At 36.8% G+C, this 14,479-nt stretch overlaps 1 pseudogene; it reads left to right on the forward strand.

The window, feature by feature from the left end:
* Positions 1-9,984: 9,984 nt before the first annotated feature.
* On the forward strand, positions 9,985-12,817 carry LOC115869669 (annotated as a pseudogene).
* The last annotated feature ends 1,662 nt before the right edge of the window (positions 12,818-14,479 follow it).

Consider the following 14,479-nt stretch of genomic DNA (forward strand, 5'->3'; position numbering starts at 1 on the left):
GGTTGTCTGTCCCCCAGGGAGGAGGTCACACACAGTTCCATGTAATCGGTTGAAAAACATATTTAATGTGACATTAACCTCCCTTTGATCCAGTAGTTTTAAATTGATTTACTATTTACTTACTTACCATCTTGTAACAAATTTCAACTCATTAAAGAATGTTTTTAAATGACAATTTTGGTGTTCTATGATCCTTTGTTTTTCCTATGTTCAGACTGGCTACGGTAATCTCCTAGATGATATAGACCATGTTTGTCCATATATAAACTTTAATTCTATATATGTACATACACTTATTACATCAAAACATCAGAAATTTCAAGGTTCCACTTTTTATTCTTTCAATTAAAATTTATACCTATTGAGATTATAGTTTATTCTAGACGGAAACTAATTTATTGCCTCTCAGGTTTGCGGTTTGTAAGTCTGCAGGAGCAACAGTCTTTAACTCACACCGAATGATCCTTTCCTGCATGGGGGCGGTGAAGAAGGTAGGGGAGATACTTATAGGATTCACCTGTGAGTAATTTTGCTCAGGATTCTTTGGAATGACGTTCTGCTGGGTATGAAATGAGCTCTCTGAGAAGCAGGAGAAAGGATCTGAGTACCAGCAAGAGCCAGGACTGAAGCATTTCCTCTGAACCATGAGATTCCTCTCTGGTGAACCTCCGGTATTCAGAATGTCATACAGTTATGACATACAGAATTCACAGACAATATTAACAACGATAGGGTTTATTAGGAAGGTGCAGCAACAGAACCAGGTGCCAAACCCTGAAACAGAGTTGTGGACTTCCCAGCCCATGGAGCAAGTAAAGCTGAGTGCTTTGGGGTTGGAGGCTGGCTTATAAAGTGGGGTGCCTCAGGGTACTGAGTTGAGAGAGCTAGGCTTGCTGACCCAAGGAAGTGGAGCTGAGTACTTTTGGGTCGAGGCTTACTGGAGTGAGGTGCCATTGGGTACCTAATTCAGGGAGCTGGGTTTAATAACCCACAGGGTTTGAGCTGAAAGTGTTCATGTTGGGGCTCACAGCTGAGTGTAATGCTCCGTGGGTATTTATCAGCAGGCCTGAAATAACATATCCTGAAGAATAACTGTATCCTGAAGATTTCTGTTAACTTCCTAATAAACCCTATAGTTGTTAATATTGTCTGTGAATTCTGTATGGTCATTGCAATGAAGATTATACTTTAAATGAAAAAGTAGTGTTGAGTGAGATGACACAAAGCCCAAAGTATTTTCTATTTTAAACCTATGTTCATTCTTTCTTTTTATAAAAGGGGTGCCATTATTTTTATTTCACAGTTATTTGTAACAAATACCTTGAATTAAAAGAAAATCACCATACCTTTCTCCTGGGTAAAGTGCTTAGATTTGTCTTCCAAATCTGGTTCATTCCTTCCTCTTACAGAATCTGAGCTGATAGTTAGATATAATCATTGTCTTTCTGGATGACTACTCTGATAGCCTGACCTTTTAGTTTTCAGACCTTCAGTGCTAATCTTGTTTTCCTTTCTTCCCATTGGTCGGATCAGTTATTCTTTGACATTTGCAGAGCTGCTTTGTGGATAAAAACTGCCTTTGAAAATTTGAAGAAATTGTAGGGGAAAATGAGGGCAGAATATAAGACAGTGAAGAGATTATTTTTCCCTTTTACTCTTTTTTATTTATTTTAACAGTTTTATTGGGATATAATTCATATATCATACAATTCAATAGTTCATTCACATCTAGAAGAATTGTACAATCACCACCACAATCATTTTTGGATCATTTTCTTCATTCTTGCATGCATTGTTATGAGCTACCCAATTCCCCCTAATTTCCCCTGCCAAGGAACTGTTAATCCAGTTATTTTCTCAATAGATTTATTTACCTATCCTGGATTTCGTATACAGAAAAACATTAAGGAAAGAAACTAATAAAAATTAAAAAGTAAAACGGATAAAAGCTCAATCAAGAAGAAAACAAAATATTAAAAACTAGAACAAATTTAAAATGGATCAAGAAAGAACTCAAATGATGATGTGTTAAATTTTAACCCAATTACATCTGCAATAATCCATTTTTCCAGGCATTCTGAAGGATGGCAAGGCTATTCACATTCCTGGTCCATGGTCAGAGGGGCTTCAGCAGAGGTTCCATCCACATGTATTTCCCCTTCACTTTTTTAAAAACTGAAACAACTTTAAGTGGATCAAAAGGGAGATTAAATGATATTACATTTTAACTAACTATATTTGCCATAACTGAATTTAAAATGCTCTCTGTCTGATAACAAGCCTTAATCCCTCTGTGGACCCTGCAAATGGATTTTAGGTTTCCACTGTCATCCATAGCTTTCTGCAAACCAGTTATTCACAATTTAAGCTCTGATACCTTTCCTTCCTTTGTATTTGGATTTTCTGATTTACAATCCTTGTACCACACAGGCTGATGTGCTTCTTCCATGTGGACTTAGTTAAAGCCTCACTCAGATGGCTGCTAATTTGAAGACAAACCTTTAAGACCTCAGACAGTATTCCTTCCAATAGCTGGGCACCATCTGGTGTCTTCACAGTTTGAGAAGAGATTCTTTTTTTCATTCCACTTATATGGGAGTAGCTGAAATGTAGAGTGTGGCAAAAGTCAGAAGAAGAAAAATTATAATTATCTGCTTCTGTTAGAAACTAATTAATATTTGCCTACCCTTAAGGTAACCAAATTGAGAATATGGTCAGTGTTAGGGATATCAGAAAAACCAATCTTATGTTTATTGATATACAAGACCATTAGAACATGTAGAAGATTGAGAGAGAAGAGTATTAATTCTTTTCCTGCCTAGACTTATGATGTGCTGCCTTTCTTAGTTAATTGTGGGAGGTGAGTGTACTGATTTTGTAAACCAAGAACTGCTTTAATTTTAAATATTTGGGAGAAAACATGGCCCCTTGTGGTAGTTACATAATTTCATGTCAACTTGATAAATAAAATAAAGGGGTGGAGTTTAGCCTGTCAATCAAGTCAAAGCCTGATGATACCTATTGGTGGGAGTGACCTTCTCATGAGGATTCTGGGAACTTCTTCTCTTCTGATTCTGCCATTAGAAGTGGGACACTCTCCCTCTCTCTCTGCTTCATCTTCCTGTTGAGTAGCCACGCTCAAAGAGCTGAAGAAGCCATATGGAGCCACCCTGATGGCAGCCAGAGCCCTGGAGATGCTTCCACCACCACTGGATCCATAAGACTTTTCACCCATGGGTCAGCGATCTTCCTGCATTAGGCATCATTGCATGTGCTGTGTGAGTCTAAAGAGGAATTTATGGACTAATATTGGACATATGGGCTAATATCAGACTTATAGACTTGATCTGAACAGGGCTGAGCCATTTTCTTAATATATAAGTGATCTTTGCTATAAAGTTCTCTCTTACACACATATAAGCATCTCTGAATTTGTTTCTCTAGTCAACCTGGACTAACAAACCCCTAATGAGAATTGTAGAAGCTCTGGTGGTGTAGTGGTTAAGTGTTGGGCTGAAATTCTCAAGGTCAAAAGTTCAGAACTATTAGTTGCTCAGCAGGAGAAAGACAGAGCTTTCAACTCCTGTAAAGTTAACAGTCTTGGAAATTCACATGGGGAGCTCTGCCCTGTCCTCTGGGGGTAGCTATGAGTTGGCATCAACTCGATAGCAGTGAGTAATAAGTATTGTTGACTGCTGAGTTCATCATAAGGAAAGAGGAGATTAGGTATGGGATTTCAGGGCCTATAATAACGTTCACATTACTTTTCTAGGTTAGGATGACAAAAATCTCAATGTAACATTGCTTCAGGTAGTGGTTTGCTGCCACGAGTGACTTTAGTTTAACTTATTGTTCTGTCATTTTCTGGTAGGGAAAGCTCAAAATCGAACTCACTGTCATCAAGTCAATGCTGACTCTTAACAACTTACAGGGGTAGAAAGCCTTTTCTGTCTCCTGGGGAGCATCTAGTGGTTTCGAACTGCTGACGTTGCAGTTAGCCTAATGCGTAACCACTATGCTACAAGGGCTCCTGTCTGGTAGGTTAAAGGACCAGTAAAACCAGAAGCTATCATAAGTCATATTATCTATACCTCTGCAAGATATATAATAGTGTCTTATTATTGTGCCATCTGATATTTTAAAATATTAATCAGATGCCTCGAAGCAACTGACCTGAAATTACCCAGCAGGTTAATAGCGTTTAATTTATAACAAACTAATACAGGCTTTTATTTTCTTTCTTACTCTTGAAAACCTGGAGTTGGTTAGCCAATTATATGGTAATCGATATGAATGTTTTAATTTCAACTGAATATGTGTAGTACAGTACCAGGAGTCTTTGAAATGTGCTCAGGGTCTTCTGTGCACATGTTTCTACAACCTCCCTGTCACCTATTTCAACATAATACTTTAAATCACTTTCATTGTAGTTTAAACCCCAATTTCTTTTCTATCATCACTGAAGATTATTAAGTAGTCACACTCCTCCCTCCTTCTTTGACTCATCTTAAACAAGTTATGAATAGTTCCTATTCAAGAATGATATTTTTCTCTCTACAAATCCACCCACTTTTCCTATTCCACGAACTTCTCCATGTTGAAAGATCCAAGGAATTTAAACTGCCTTTAGTCTTTGTTTTCATCATTGTCTTTGTCGTTTCCTTCCTCTAAGCTCATTATAAAGATAAGGTACATACTACATGACAAAGAAACTATATAGGATCTTTGGTAGCGTAGTGAGTTAGTGAGTTACACATTGGGCTGTTAAACCAAAGGTTTGTGGTTCAAACACATACTGAAGTGCTATAAGAGAAAGGCTTGGTGGTCTGCTTACAAAAGGTCACAGTCAAAAAAAATTCCATGGAGGACAGATTTATTCTAAACTAAAAATCAACTGAATGGCAACTGGTTGTTTTGATACACCAATTACATGGGACGTCACTTTGTTTTCATCTGGATTTTGTGCTCTCTACTTGTAAAGTTGTCATGACAAATATCTTGACACTAGCTTTTCTTCTTCCCTTTCATCTAAAGTTGGAATGGGATGAAGAAGATTCTGTTCTTATAATGAGTACAAGGAAGAAGAAAATGTGCTAAAATTGATTGTGGTGATGACTGTACAATTCTCCTTCATATGATTGAGCTGTTGAATTTTATGGTATTTGGAAGAAGTGCCAATAAAATTGCAAGAAAAATGCCCAAACCATAGAGACCGTATGTATAACAGAATGTTCAGCTTCTTGGATTATTTGTTCAGCATAAAGATTGAATAAGTATGGTGAAAGGATACAACCCTGATTTTAAAATATGCAGTATCCCAGTATTCTATTAGAATCACTGCCCTTTGATCTACACACATGTTCTTCATGAGCACAATTAAGTTTTAAAATTGAATATTAGAATAATAAAATTTCAAAACTGAAAAGAAACTTTGCAAATGTATCTAGTCCATTCTACATTATTTTACAGTATGTATGAAAACTGAGGCTCAGAGCGAACTTGCCCAACATCACACAAAAACAGACTCATCTGCGTATACCAGGATAACTGGAGAGTTAATAAAGAATGCAGAGGGCCAGGGTTGTTGAAATAGGATAGGGCATCGGCATCTGGACTGGACCATTAATTTGTAGAAAATGGAACTAAAAGATAATGGATGTGTTCATGAATTGTTTGAAGCCTTCTTGTACTTCACCCACTGCAGTGGATTTGATTCTGACTCATAATGATCTGTTACAGTTTAGGGTAGACCTAAACTATGCAACAAGGTCATTCTGTCTGTAGGACAGAGTAGAATGCTCCGTAAGATTTCTGAGGTTGTAAACATTTAAGAAGAAAGACTGCCTCATTTTTTCCCCACCAGAGTGACTAGTGGGTTTGAATCTTCTGATTAGCACCCCTATGCTTAACCCACTGTGCCACAATGGCATGGGTTGATTTTAAACAAAAAGTATTTAATTATGTTTCTATAGTCTGTGGATGACTGCAGACAAGTTCGCCCTGTAATACAGTTGCTTTAGTGTCATTAGTGTGTCTTGAGCGAAGAAGGTCCAATTAACACTTACTGGGGAAATTAAATTCAAGGCAGAGAGATCAGATAAGAAGGTTAAGTTCTCTTTTGGTGGGGGGGGGGGGCGGGTCCCAAAGTGTTAATCCTGATAGATTTTTTTTGAAGGACAGAGGACAATCACTGAGGCTTATTAGGAAAAAGTTTTAAGAAAAGTTAAAACTGCTTTGGTGAGAAAAGGTCAGGAAAGCTGTGCTGAGGAATTTTTCCCCATCAAGACAAAGCACCTGCTCATTCTTGAGGCTGATCTAGAATGGCATTGGGAAAACAGATGTCATCCACCCTACAGTCACTCCTTAAGACATCTTTTTGTCCCCACATCTCAAAGAACATAAAAAAGAACACAATTCGAGTCACCCGAGGATGCCAAAACTGAATTTTTGACACGATATAAATTGAAAGTTGCAGAATTCTTCTGGGAAGCGTTAGAGAAATGGAAACACCACCTTCAGAAGTGTATAACCCTATATAGAAGGTAGGTCAGGAAACAAGAGTTTCCCATGTATATATTTTAAGTAAAGGTTTCTATGATTTGATAGCAGTGCCTTTTTATGTACCTTTGATGTTAAATTGTTGGAAGAGTTTAATAGATCACAGCAAATAGTATAGTATCTCAGACTCACATTCTTGCTAAATCCTCACCGCTGAAGAAATAGTTGCTTGTGATATGGATATTTTGTTGTCATTCCTTTATACATATGTAAAAATTTCAGGATTAAGGGTAACTCATCCCAGAATCTATGTTTGCTGATGAGATTTTAAAGAAAGCCCTATTAAGTGAAGGGGGATACATGTAAGCACAAGGACTATCAAAAGCCATTAAAATGTTAATATAGCTTTTGAAAGTAATGCTTTTGTCTCTAAATATAAAGAAGGTACTTTCTTATCCATTAACTATTCATTCTAAGTAGAATAAATCATTTAGGAATTAAAGAGAGGGAACTGATTCTTTTCAATTAATAAAAGGAATCGGTTGAATAAATTAGCTAAAATACAATATTTTAGTTTCTTATTGTGTTGACTGGGCTTGAAATTATCTTTTAAAAAACTCACTTTAGATTTGTAAGATTTAAGGATGTGTCCACTTAATTTAACACAGAAATCATTTTCTGCTAAATAAAAGTAGTGGATTGTTTGACTTATTTTTTAGGATGACATGGATATCTTCCAAAGTAGATCTGTAAGCATCTGCTCAATTACGGATATTCAACCTACACACACACACACACACACTATTTTAAAAGAAACAAATGAAGAACTGTGAAGGTTGAAGCCAGAGGTGCTGTGGAATTAAATGAAGAAATATGTCATTGTAAGCTAGGGTAACTGAAGAAATTTTTCTGGAAAAGATAAGACTTAAACAAGAGAGTGTGAGAAGACTAGAACTTAGAAAAGAAATATGTTTCATACATGGTCCATGAATGGTATTAAGGTAAGAGACAGAAATGGAACTAATGTAACACGGGAACCATTAAATAGAACACATTATTCCACCAAACCTTTTGTGGTCAATTCTGTAGTGATCTTTTGGCTACTAACCAAAAGGTCAGCAGTTCAAAGTCACTAGCTGCTCTGGGGGAGAAAAATGTGGCAGTCTGCTTCTGAAAAGATTTAAAACTTTTGAAAGTCCATTATACAGTTTTATTCTGTTTGATATGGTTGTGATAGGTTGGAGCACTTTATTCAACTCACTGCCATTGAGGTGATTAAGAGTTTATATTAAGAAGTAGTGTAAGATAATGAAGTCTTGATACATGCTACAATGTGAACGAAGCTGCAAAATATTATGCTGAGTATAATAAGTCAATCATAAAAGGACAAATATTGTATGGCCTCACTTAAAAGATAAGAAAAGGCAAATATATAGAGAACAAAGGTTATTGGTAGTTAGCAAGGGCAATCATTTTGTCATTCTGTGGTAGCTTATATATTGTGATGCTATAAGCTATTTCACTGGTATTTCAAATACCAACAGGGTCACTCAAAGTAATTAGGTTTCAACAGGACTCTACAGACTAAGAACAGACTATGAAGAAGGAATGGGCTGTTCACTTTAGAGGAATTAGCCATTAAAAACCCTATGGATAACATTAAACATTGTCAGTTACTGAAAACCTAATGAATAGATAGGAACATTGTCAGAGTCAATGCCAGAAGATGAGTCCCTTGGGTCAGAAGGCACTTCTCAAAATAGAGTTGATGATAGATTTGCATTGAGTAAAGCCTATGGGAGTAAAGCCTTCCAGATCTTCATTTGCTGATGTAGCACAGCTATAAATATCAATTAATAATTGTAACTCCGAAAGTATGAAATAATGAATCTACGAAAATTGGAAGTCATTAAAAAGGAAATGGGACTCATATAGACCAATAATTGAGACATTAATGAGCTGAAATGGACAGGTATTGGTCATTTTGAATCAGAAATTCATATGGTTTACTTTGCAGGGAATGATAGACTCAAGAAGAATGGCATTGCATTCATTATCAAAAGGGACATTTCAAGATCTATCTTGAAGCCCAGTACTGTCTGTGATAAAATAATGTCTACCAACAAAAAAATAAATCCAATTGATACAACTATTATTTAAATGTATGCATCAACCACTAAAGCTGGTGATGCAGAAATTGAAGAATTCCACTATCTTCAGTCAGAAATTGATCACACCAGTGATCAGCATGCATTGATAGTTATTAGGGATTGGAATACAAAAGTTGGAAACAAAGACAAATGGACAATAATTGAAAAATATGGTCTTAATAAAAGAAATGAAGCTCGAGATCTCATGACAGAATTTTGCAAGACCAGTGACTTGTTTACAACAAATACCCTTTTTCAACAACACAGAAGATGACTAGACTTTGCACGTGGATTCTCCAGATGTGATACACAGAAATCAAATTGACTACACCTGTGGGAAAAGACCATATCAGCAGCTAAAATGAGACCAGGAGCTGACTCTAAAGTAGACCATCCAGTACCCGTATGTAATTTCAGGCTGAAACTGAAGAAAATTAAAACCAGTCTATGAGGGCCAAAATACAACCTTGGCTATATCCCACCTGAACTTCAATATGTCAAGAACAGATCTGATGCATTGAACATTAATGACAGAAGACCTGATGAGCTATGGGAGGACATCAAGAACATCATACACGTAGAAAGCAAAAGGTCATTAAAAAGGGGGGAAAGAAAAAAGAGATCAATGTAAATGTCAGAAGAAACTGAAATTTGCTTGTGATTGTAGAATGGCTAAGATGATTGGGAGAAATAATAAAATCAAAGAACTGAACAGAAAAATTTAAAGAGCACCTCAAGAACACAAAGTAAAATATTGTGATGAAACGTGCAAAGATCTAGAATTAGAAACCAAAAGGGAATCACATCTAACAGTGATTCACATCTGAAAGTGAAAGAACCCAAGAAAAAATTCAAGCCTTGAGTTGCAATCTTGAAAGATTCTATGGGCAAAATATTGAACGACTCAGGAAGTATCTAAAGAAGAGGGAAAGAATACACAGATTCACTGTATCAAAAAGAACTAGTCAACATTCAACATTTCGAGAGGTATCATATTTTCAAGAACCAATGGTACTGAAGGAAGAAGTCCAAACTGCAGGGAAGGCATGGGCCAAAAATAAGGCTTCAAGAATTGATAGAATACCAATTGCAATGCTTCAACAAGCCCACGAAGCACTGGAAGCATTCCCTAATATATGCCAAGAAATTTGGAAGGCAGTTCCCTGCCCAGCTGAATGGAAGAGATCCATATTTGGGCCCATTCCAAAGAACTTGGAATGTATGATGTGTGAATCTAGGAAAATTCGAAGTCATCAAAAATTAATGGAACACATAAAGATCAATACTAAGTGAGGTGAAATGGACTAGTATTGGCCATTTTGAATCAGAAAGTCACATGGCTTACTATGTCAGGAATGCTACAATCAAGAAGCGTGGTGTTGTATTCATCATCACAAAGTGCAATGTGACTGTGATAGGATTCCTCCTTCAAGGAAATCCGGTCAGTATCACTCAACTTTATGCACCAGCCACAAAAGCTAGAATTGAAGAATTCTACCAACTTCTTTAGTCTGATATTGATAAAACTTGCAGTCAAAATGCACTGATAATTACTGTCAATTGAAATGTAAACATTGTAAACAAAGTGGAAGGAGCTGTTATTAGGTGGTATTAAGCCTATTCTAACTTGTAGTAACCCTGTACAAAATAGAAGCAAACACTGCCCAGTCTTGCACCATCCTCACAATTGTTCCTATGCTTTTGTCCATTGTTTCAGCCATTGTGTTAATCCTACTTGTCGAGGACCTTCCTCTTTTTTGTTTGTATATGAGGCAACTGAAAATACCATGGCTTGGGTCAGGCACACCTTAGTCATCAAAGTAACCTCCCCGATTTTCAGCACTCTGAAAAGGTCTTGTACAGCAGATTTGCCCAATGCAACCCAGTTTTTGTTCTCTTGGCTGCTGCTTCCATGAGCATTGATTATGGATTCAAGCAAGGTGAAATCCTTGAATATTTCAGTCTTTTCTCCATTTATCATGATGTCATGTATTGGTTCAGTTGTGAGGACTTTGGTCTTCTTGACATTGGGTTGTAATCAATACTGAAGGTTCCCATCCTTGATCTCCATCAGCAAGTGCCTCAAGTCCTCCTCAGTTTTCACAAGAAAGGTTGTGTCATCTTCATAGCACACATTGTTAGCCTTCCTCCAATCCTGATGCCATAGTCTTCTTCATATAATCTAGCTTCTCTGATAATTTTCTCAGCATACAGAATGAATAAGTACGGCGAGAGTACACATCCCTGATGCACACCTTTTCTGATTTTAACCCACACAGTATTCTCATTCTTTTCACAAAACCTTTCTGTTCTGCTCTTTGACTTCATCATTTCTTACACTTGCCTTAGCAAATATCAGAGTCTCTTCTGACATTTACATTGATCTCTTGTTTCTTTCCTGTCTGCTCTTGGCTCTCTTCATGTGTGATGTTCTTGATGTGCTCCCATAGCGCATCTGGTCTTCTGCCATTAGTGTTCAATGTATCAGATCTGTTCTTGACATATTGCAGTTCAGGTGGGATATAGTCAAGGTTGTCTTTTGGCTCTCGTGGACTTGTTTTAATTTTCCTCAACTTCAAGCTAATCTTATATATGAGCAATTTCTGGGCTATTCCACAGTCTGCCTGTAGCCTGGTTTTAACTGCTGATGTTGCATTTCTCCATCTTCTCATCCCACAGATGTAGTCAATTTGAATTCTGTGTATTCCATCTGGGGAAGTCCATGTGTATTATCTCCATTTGTGTTATTGAAAGAAGGTATTTTCTATAAACATATTGTTTGTCTTCAAAAATTCTATCGTGGAATCTCCAGCTTAATTTCTATCACATTTTCCAATTACTGTTCCTTTCTCTGTTTCAAACTTTGCATTCCAATTGCCAATAATTATCAATATATCTTGATTTCAAGTTTGATCAATTTTCAACTGCAAACATTAGTAGAATTCTTCAATTGTTTTATGACTGGCTTGCATGCTTAATGCATAATTAAATAATAGTTTTATTGATAGGATTTCCTTGGAGAGAGAGATAATATCACAGCCAGCATCATAACTTCAAGATATATTTCAAAATCAAAAGATTCAAGATATATTTCAAAATCAAAAGATTCAAACTGATCAATTCAAGATCAAAAGAGTAAATTTTCCGTATGATTAGCAGTGGAGTAATTCTGATATAGTCCTGTAAGATGAGCCCCTTGGGTTGGAAGGCACTCACACTGCAACTGGAGGACAGCTGCCTCCTTATAAAGTAGAGTCAATCATAATGACATGAATGGAGCAAAGCTTTTAGGACTTTGATTTGCTGGGGAGGCATGACTCAAACTGAGAAGAAACAGATGCAGGCATTCATTAATAATCAGAACATGGAATGTACAAAGCATGACTCTAGGAAATTTTGAAGTCATCAAAAAGCAAATTAAATTCATAAAGATTGATATTAAAGGCATTAGTGAGCTGAGATGAACTGGTATTGGCCATTTTGAACCAGGAAATCATATGGTTTACTATGCTGGGAATGATAAAATACGAAAGAATGGTGTCATATCCATTGCAAAAAAAGGACATTTCAAAATCTATCTTGATGTACAGTGCTGTCTGTGATATGGTAGTATCCATGCACCTACAAGGAAGATCAGTAAATATAACAATTATTTATAAGCCAACCACTAAAACCAAGGATAAAGAAATTGAAGGATTCTACTAATTTCTATACTATGAAACTGCTCAGACATGCAATCAAGATTCATTAGTTCATTCACTGATTCATTCATTCATTCAATAGTTACTGGTAATTGGAATGTGAAAGTTGGAAATAAAGAGAAGGGAACATTTGGAAAACATGGCAACTTCTTCATTGGAAATAGTGCAGAGGGCCACCAACAAGACAGGGATGGTGCTGAGCCAGCTTCCGAAGGGAGCTACACAAAGAGGAAGAGAAACTGCTTTGGCTAAAGGTGGCACTGCTAAACTGGCTCAAGGTTGAAGAGTTAGCCCTTCAATCAATTATTAATTGTAGAGGAAATGAGATGCTGTCTTCTCAGTCTGCAACAAGGTATGTTGATGCATATGGACAATGATGCTTCAATTAACCAAACTGAAGTGAGGTTGAGCACAAGGACCTGAGCTCTGGAAAAAGAGGAGGTGGAGGAAGAAGAATTTGATTCCTGAAAGGGAAAACAACGAGGAATCACTACGCAAGTTAAATTCCTAGGGCTCAGGAACTCTCTCCAAAGAGCATGATCCTTATGGCCTGCTTGAAAGGGGGGCAAGAACTACAGAAGAATTTGTTCAATTGTGAAAATAGCGCTAATGATAATCTCAAACTTCAGGATGTTGTAACAAAAATTGGTGAAATGTAGAAAAGCTAAGATGTGATGCCCAATCATTAATTATGTGAATGGTGCTGTGAAGAAAGAGAGAGAGAGAGAGAGAGAGAAATCAAAAGGTCATTAAAAAGACTAGAGTGAAAAGATCAAACTGGATGTCAGAAAGACTCTGAAATCTATTCTATTTTTTTACATTTGAAGAAGTGTCAATTTAATAAAGTCCATATTTCAACTAATTTGAAAATCTCAGTAACAACCATGGTCAACACAAAATGACCAAACTAAAACACCAAACCATCGTATCAATTTCAACTCCTGGCAACCCTGAAGGACAGAATAGCTATTTCCGACAATAAATCTTTGCAGGGGCAGAAAGCCTCATCTTTCTCCTGCAGGGTCACTGGTAGGCTTGAACTGCGAATGTTACAGTAGTATGATTCATAACCCACCACTCCATCCAGCAGTTCTTATCAAAAATTAAAGTATATTGCATGCAAACAAAACTGCTGAGAGAAATCATAACTAGCAGACCTGTACAACATTATAACATTTGAGAAAGTTTGTTTTTTTTAATTCAGGCAAAATCAGTATGGTAATACATGGAAATTTTCATCTACAAAAACAAATAGTCAATGTGCGGGTTAAAATAAAAGGCATTTCTTCCCTTCATAAAATGTTTTTGAAAATAAAATAACTATTATGGTATAGCTAACAGGTAGGAATGAAATATCAGAAAATGGGAGCATGAAGTTGTTAGGTGCTGTCTGATGGTGATGTTGGGTAAGCATTGGACCCTTACCTGTAAGTTCAGCATTTCATACCCACCAGCCATTCCTTGGGAGAGAGATGAGGCTGGCCACTCCCATAAAAAGCTATAGCCTTCATAATCCCAATATAGAGTCACCATGGGTCTCTCAAGTTGCATCCAACTCACAGCAACCTTAAATTAAAAGTAAAATGTTGCCCAGTCTCGCACTATCCTAACAATTGTTGCCATGATTGAGCCCATTGTTGCAGCCACTGCGTCAGTCCTTCTCATTGAAGGTCTCCCTCTTTTCTGCTGACACGACCAAGCACGGTATCTTTCTTCAGACACTCGTCCTTCATGATGACATGTTCAAAGTATGTGAAATGAAGTGTCACTGTCTTCACGTCTAAGGAGCCCTATAGTTGTACCTCTACTAAGATTTATTTTATTTAGCAGTATATGATATAGTCAATGTTCTCTGTCAACACCATAATTTGAATACATCAAATTTACTTCAGTCTTCCTTATTCATTGTCCGGTTTTTGCATGAATATGAGGTGATTGAGAATACCATGGCTTGAGTCAGATAACCTTGGTCCTCAGAGTGACAAATGTGTTTCTTAACACTTTAGAGAGGTTTTTGCAGATTTTCTTAATGCAGTCTATCATGTGAATTCTTGACTCCTGCTTCAAGAGCATTGATTGTTGACCTAAGAAGAATACAATCCTTGGAAATTTCCATTTCTTCACCATTTA

This window comes from Echinops telfairi, unplaced genomic scaffold, assembly GCF_000313985.2.
Source record: "Echinops telfairi isolate 266 unplaced genomic scaffold, ASM31398v2 ScPeMD7_34;HRSCAF=130, whole genome shotgun sequence".
Classification (NCBI taxonomy): domain Eukaryota; kingdom Metazoa; phylum Chordata; class Mammalia; order Afrosoricida; family Tenrecidae; genus Echinops; species Echinops telfairi.